The 6,540-nt window shown below is 41.4% G+C and overlaps 1 long non-coding RNA gene across 1 annotated transcript; it reads right to left on the bottom strand.

Moving 5' to 3' along the window:
• Positions 1–1,849: 1,849 nt before the first annotated feature.
• Positions 1,850–5,966, bottom strand: LOC133382191 (uncharacterized). The gene is made up of 4 exons (XR_009761834.1): positions 5,877–5,966; positions 4,235–4,365; positions 3,630–3,716; positions 1,850–2,895 (listed from the first exon to the last, which is right to left on the bottom strand). It is a non-coding gene; the product is annotated as an uncharacterized LOC133382191 (long non-coding RNA).
• Positions 5,967–6,540: the final 574 nt, after the last annotated feature.

Genomic DNA, 6,540 nt, shown 5'->3' with positions numbered 1-6,540 from the left:
TGGTAATGTTCAGCTAAAAAGTTCTGCTAGCAGAAAGGTTAGCACTAGTGCACTCCCCTGCACCATCCCAAATCTGCTCTGGGGGGTTGGGGCAAAACCTATAACAGATTTAGGGAAGGTGTGGAGGGAGGAAAGGGGGAAATAGTTCAGTTGCACAAGGAGAAATCATTGCGCTGATGGAATGATCTGCTTAGCTCTGCATTGAATACTGTACAACCCGTAGTGTTTAGTAGGGATGGCTGAATCTATCATTTTTTGTTTGTTAAGTTTCTAATTTTCCAATCTTAAATTCAGTTTGCAACCTCTGCATCAGTTTACAGTTGTTGTTTTTAAAAAGTCCTCATGAAAATTTGACTGCATTTGAATGTGCATTTCTTGTAATATACACATTTTGATGCAATTTCTCCTAATACAACACATTTTATGTTATTTCTACTGTTTTCTATGGACACTTTCCCCTAATATATGCCTTTTGTAAACATTTCTTGTTGGAGCACTTCATCACAAAATTTAGAGAATTACGAATTCTGAAGGATTGCTGCATTTCACATATTGTTTTTGGAAGTGCAAAATGTGAACTCAACCTGACTTCTCACCCATCCTTAGTTATTAGACTGAGAACAAGGGTTTTATCCACACTGTCCCTCTTCCAGTCTCTCGTACACCAGAATTCAAGACTTCGGGGCGGGGGGTGTATAAGCGAAATTTCTCATTACTTCCTCTCTGTGTAGTTTCCCAGTTGGAATGGGAAATTGTGGTTTAAGAAATCATGGAAGTCTTAAAGAGGGAGTGAAAAGGGAGCACAACCTTTGTTCTTGGTTTATTAGATCAAATTCATTATGTCAGAACCAGGCCACAGTAAAATTAAGTAGATTTAACAGAGCCAGAAGAATACTTGTGTGCACTAGATACCAATAGCCCTAGTAACAAATTCTACTTCACAGGACTCATTAATGGCTCTTGTCTCACAGTTAGTTGTGTGCATTGCAGGAATGTGATGTTCTCAAGTCTTGGAGGAGCATCATGGAATGTGAATGCGCTGTATGAGTTAAACTACATGTTACAATGAGCTTCATGGCAGTCATTGATAGCAATAGCCACACATCTCCTCCCCTTCTCTCCAATAATACATAATGCAACAAAACACATGACATGGTATCATCATGCTGTGCATCCTTCCCACAAGTAGCAGTGTGCGAGGTGACAGGGTAGAGAAATGTGGATCAGAATAACTTCACATCACACCTTTTGTTGCATTAGAGGGAAGGAGAGGGAGAAGGAAATAAGAAGCCAGTTGTGTGGTAGGAGCATGTCGTGCCCCCTTTAGCAACAGAGATAACACAACCAAACATGGATTTATGGGTGAAGTAGGGCTACAACTTTATTGATTAGAGCAAGTAAAGTGGGGTTGGCACGGCAGTAGGGCAAGGATCCGTTTCATTCCAGCAGCCCTTGCTGAAGGAATAGTGAGCTGACCAACAAGCAGCTGGAAACTACCCTTGGGAGTTGGCCAGCATTAGACCCAAATAAGGCAGGAATCAAAGGAACCTGTGGTCCTGCCTGACCAGCCAGTTGGGGTAGATCATGAGCTGGATGAGGCTAGGGGCATGGCCATTGTGTACCCCACTGGAGCCCTTATGGGGGTCCCCTTTATGTTTGATCCTGCCCAGTGCCATTTCCACCTAAAGTTATGGCAGAGGTGAATGATGCCTAACATTCGCACAGTGAACTACTGAGGGATAGATAAGAAAACCTGCTCAGCAGTAGGGCCAGTTTCACTGAGATGAAGAATTCCTACCCAGCCTTGTCAACCAGCCATCCTGTTACGAACAGCTCAGTGATGCCCTATAATCAAGAACGGTTAGGTGGGAAAGCCAGTGCACAAAGAAAGAGGTTGGCACTCAGCAGGCCAAGGCCTTTTAATGGCCCGGGCCTGACTCCACCTCTCAGACACTCTTGGGGGGTCGCCCAGGATTGCAGGTGATCCTGCGAGAGCTGGCACTGGTGGGAGAATGAGATTTCCTTTCCCGTCACTGTCTGGGGGAGCACTCAATTGGCACACAATTGGCGCCTCAAGCCAAGGGCTCACAGCTTAGCTTCTTTCAGCTGCTATCACATGCTTCTCAGAGAAAAAGAAGTACGGTTTGCACCTGAAGTGAGTAAACAAGTATTCCTCCTATTAAATGAAAATGTATATATAATCATCTAGGAAAATGTGGTGGAATTAGATAGTCAATGGGACACCGGAATTTCAGTTTTCAAGCTGTATCAAACTGACAGGAGTTGTCATGGCAGACTGGAGGTGATGAAATGTCTGTTAAAATCAAAGACTCTATCAAGACAAAGCCTTTTAAATAAAAACTTACAGTACCATAGAATCACTATGAACAGAAGTTCATAAATATACTTTTTCTTTTGTTTTTTGGCAGAGCAGTCAGTTCTAAGAAAACTATAGAGGTCTACAAAAGCAGAGTAATGAGAAGAATGGACAATTTCTGTTATTCTTATGTTGAAGACTGAAATATTACTTCAAGGCATAATTTGGAGATAAAATTTCTAGAGACTAGTCTATACAGCAGTGTTCTGTCTACAATTCTGACTATAAGATTAAACAAAGCATAAGCTCCTGGACACATTTTCTGAGAAATCCTGCTGGATGATATCCCAACTGATATGTCAAGTTGAGCATAGCAGAGACAGCATTCTTAAACTTTTCTTCTCATACCATTCCTCCTCCTCTTCTTGTCACTGTTATCTCTCCAGGCTTGGGCATGTGGAATTGATCACACTTGCCACTCCTTTTTCCAAAAGGATAAGAGGGCAACTAGAAAACTTTTTTTCAGGCTTGCAAAAATACATCCAAAATAAATGTCTCCCGGAGAGTTTTTGCACATTCTGTGGAAATGTAAAGAGCTGAACTTAAGATTGGAAAAATGAGAAACTGAAATACACCATAATTGACATATTTGCCCATACCTACCCCTAAGTCAGGGTGGCTTTGGACAGGACAGGACAGTGACTCTTATACTTTGTTTTGTGCTTTCTGTATAAGATGCAGAACAGGCGCACACCCATCTCCCTCCATCACTGCATGCATAGGAAGCATTAAATTCTTGTTTCCTCTATCACCACTTTTGTATAATGTCCAAATTGCCTGGCATCTCCTGTGCCAATGTCAACATTATACTTATTCAACACTCATGTATTTAGAGAAGGATAATATCTGATGTGGCTCTGAAGCTGATTAATTTTTGAAAATTTATTTTATAATATTCATACCCCAGCTTATATGCTAACTCCATTCAAGGAATATTCAGAAGGATCGACTCTTAACTTCTGCTTCCATTTTAGGACTGTGGATTTGGGGTTGCAGGAAATCTGCCCTGTAGCTCTTTTGATTCTATACCACTTGAACAACTAGGTATAGCAAGGTTCAACAAATCGTATGGATTTGCAATACTGGCCTCTAATATCAAGTTTTCTCCTAGTTCCAGACAAACCCAGTGTCAAATACAACCACTGCTTTCAGAGTCTAATCAAAGATGCCACTTACAAGTCTCCTTTTTAGTTACCAGGACTAAAAGAGCAGAGTGCCTCTAGTTCATTACAGAGGTTGGCTTATTACTCACCTGGAGTTCTCAAGTGTACCAAATTTTGATGTCTGGATTGGAGAACATACTGTAAATGCTTCCCGTTTAAGAATTCCATATGAAGTACTAGGGAGTGAAGAGAAGAACTCTGTTAGTTATTTTGAATAGGTATCTCCTATGAAGGAGAAGCCCCATAACCCCCTCATAGTAAGATGTGCTGTCCTATGTTGCATGGTAAGAGAATGCATCTCACTGTAGACCATATACCTAACATCCTTCAGAAGAGATCTAGAAAAGAAACAACAAAAAGTTGCTTGTGCTTTCTTCTTTCTCAGTGGTAGATATCGGAAGCCACCATGATTCTGCCATTTTCATAACTACCTTCCATGCTTCCCTATTAATAGTTCCATTTCATACATCATTAGTCTGAAGCCTCTGAAAGTGTAAGCCTTTAAAATAACAAAAGTTATTTTCTAAGGCTCCTTTTCTCCTTTCAGCTGTTTCTCACTGTCTGTTTTTTCTCTATAGATCTAAGCAGGGCTTTATTTCAGCCAATAGTCATCGCAGCCCAATTCTTTAACTCTGTTTTTAGTGCCAGGGTCAGCCTGAAATATGTAAAGAGGTAATAAGCATTTGTAAAATACCTCTGTTTCACTGCTGAACAGCCCTACTCTTCATTCCAGCATCTGAGATTACATGGTGATGCATCAGGATCAAAAGGCATGGATTTATACCATGTTTAAGCTGTGGTCCCTCTCTTTGCATTTTGAATACTCTGTTCAAAAAGACCACAAAAAAGGCAAATAATTGGGTGTTAGAACGAAATAAACCAGAACTATCACTAGAACCTAAAATTATGAAACAGGTTATCCTACTTTGGACACATAATGAGAAGACATGATTCACTAGAAAAGACAATAATGCTGGGAAAAACAGAAGGGAGTAGGAAAAGAGACAGAACAAACAAGAGATGGATTGATTCCATAAAGGAAGCCACAGACCTGAACTTACAAGATCCGAACAGGGTAGTTTATAACAGATGTTATTGGAGGTCGCTGATTCACAGGGTCGCCATAAGTCATAACCAACTTGAAGGCACATAACAACAACCTCTCTTTGCATATGAATTAATGACCAGACCTAAGCAGTTATTGTCCCATGAACCAGCCTTCTTCAACCTTGGATCCCCAGATGCTGTCGGACTACAACTCCCATTATCCCTGGCCATTGGTAAACTGGTTGGGGATGATGGGAGTTGTAGTCCAGCAACATCTGGAGATCCAGGATCTCTGCCCTAGGCTACCAGATAGCAGCAGGTGGTGCAATAGTAGTATAATCAGTTGCTGGTGAACAGTGACTGAAGGGAAGTAGTCCTCTGCTGCTTCTATGTCACACAATGGAGGCTGGCCCTGGTGAAGTCAACACCATGCAAGTGCACACCCTCACCCTTAGTAGCTGTTAAGCAACAAAAGTCATTTACTGCAGCCACATTGTCTTATTAGCCACTGTTGATATCACATATTTAAAACTGCCGGAGGTATTTTCTTCCTTTAAAAAATATGCTCAATCCTTCCCTGCCTCTGCCCCTGCCCCCCAAATTCTTTCAAAAGTTTGGTCTCTGTCCCAAACTCACAGTCCTTGGTTTTTCAATTAGCTTCCATTCGCTATGAAATTTATTGCTTACTAGCAGGTGTTCCCTTAACTTTGAGAGTCCACAGGACATTGAGAAAAACCATCACATCTTATTTGCCTGACATCCTTGGCAGCCCAGGGAGTGCTATCTGTGACATATTCCTACGAATGAAAATGAGCTGTTATTCTATTTCCATGCTGAGACATAGCCATAAAACAGGAGCATGGAGAATCAAAAACACCAGGTTGATGCTTACAAGCTTGTCCACAGTAGCAAGGCTTCTTTTGTAGCCAAGCTGCAAAAATTATGTTACAGCTTCTTGCTCTCTGCTCCTAATTCAAGCCAGGTTTGCAAGGTTTATACAATTTTCCTTAATACCTTTCCACACAAAACTCTCTTGTAAATAATGCATTTCCAGCAGAGATGCCCTGGAAATTACCAAGTGGAGCGTTGAAGATTTGGAAATAGTGTTCTCTGGCAGGTAAACTGCTAGACGGGATTTACCAAGGACCAGAGGGAAAAGGGTTCAGCCAGGAAAATGACAAACAGTGTGATTTGAATAATTCATGCCGACAGTCTTGCAAAACAGTGCTTGTCCCTTGCTCATTGCCAGTCAAGCAGTAGCTATCTGTTCATACCGTTGCTATACTTACACTGGATTTCTGTTTTCACACACACACATTTTCTCCCCATTTCCTTCACCCTTCCTTGTTTTTACAGATGGATAGGTCCCTGCACAACCATGGAAGTCAGCACACACATGCGGCAACTCTGAAAAGCAAAGTTCTGTGCTTTTTTTTATCAAATATTAGTGCTCTTGTAGAAACAGCTTGAGAGATCAAGAGTCATTAATCATTAGAATAACTCATCTCCATGGGGATGTATTGTAATTGGAACTGTGTCAGCTTCCAAAGCAATTGTGTAACAACATATGGTCTAAGTCACTGACATCTGTTGTTACTAAGACTCTTTTGTTGACAATCAGGGTCAGTTCAATCAGCAGGCACCTGTCTTCAAAAACACCTGACCAGTGGTTGTGCTCTTTTTTTTCTCAATTGCAGGTCCACTAGCAACTCTTGACCCTACTTCCTTATTTGCCCTGTTTCTTGTGGTGTTCTAGTAGCAACAGGCAATTGAAGCAGTCAAATTATAGCCAGCAGCAAGATAGCACTGACAGGGCTCTGATGTTAGAGATGAGTGTCAGTTTACAGGATTCTGTGACGGCAGCAACAAGCTCTGGGAATCTCATCATCTTCAGAGGAAAACTATGACAGGATAGTGGAGTTTCACATCAGCCAAGCAGAAATGGGCCACTTA

This window comes from Rhineura floridana, chromosome 3 (genome assembly GCF_030035675.1).
Source record: "Rhineura floridana isolate rRhiFlo1 chromosome 3, rRhiFlo1.hap2, whole genome shotgun sequence".
In the NCBI taxonomy this organism is placed as follows: Eukaryota; Metazoa; Chordata; class Lepidosauria; order Squamata; family Rhineuridae; genus Rhineura; species Rhineura floridana.
This window is presented reverse-complemented; position numbering and strand designations above follow the sequence as displayed.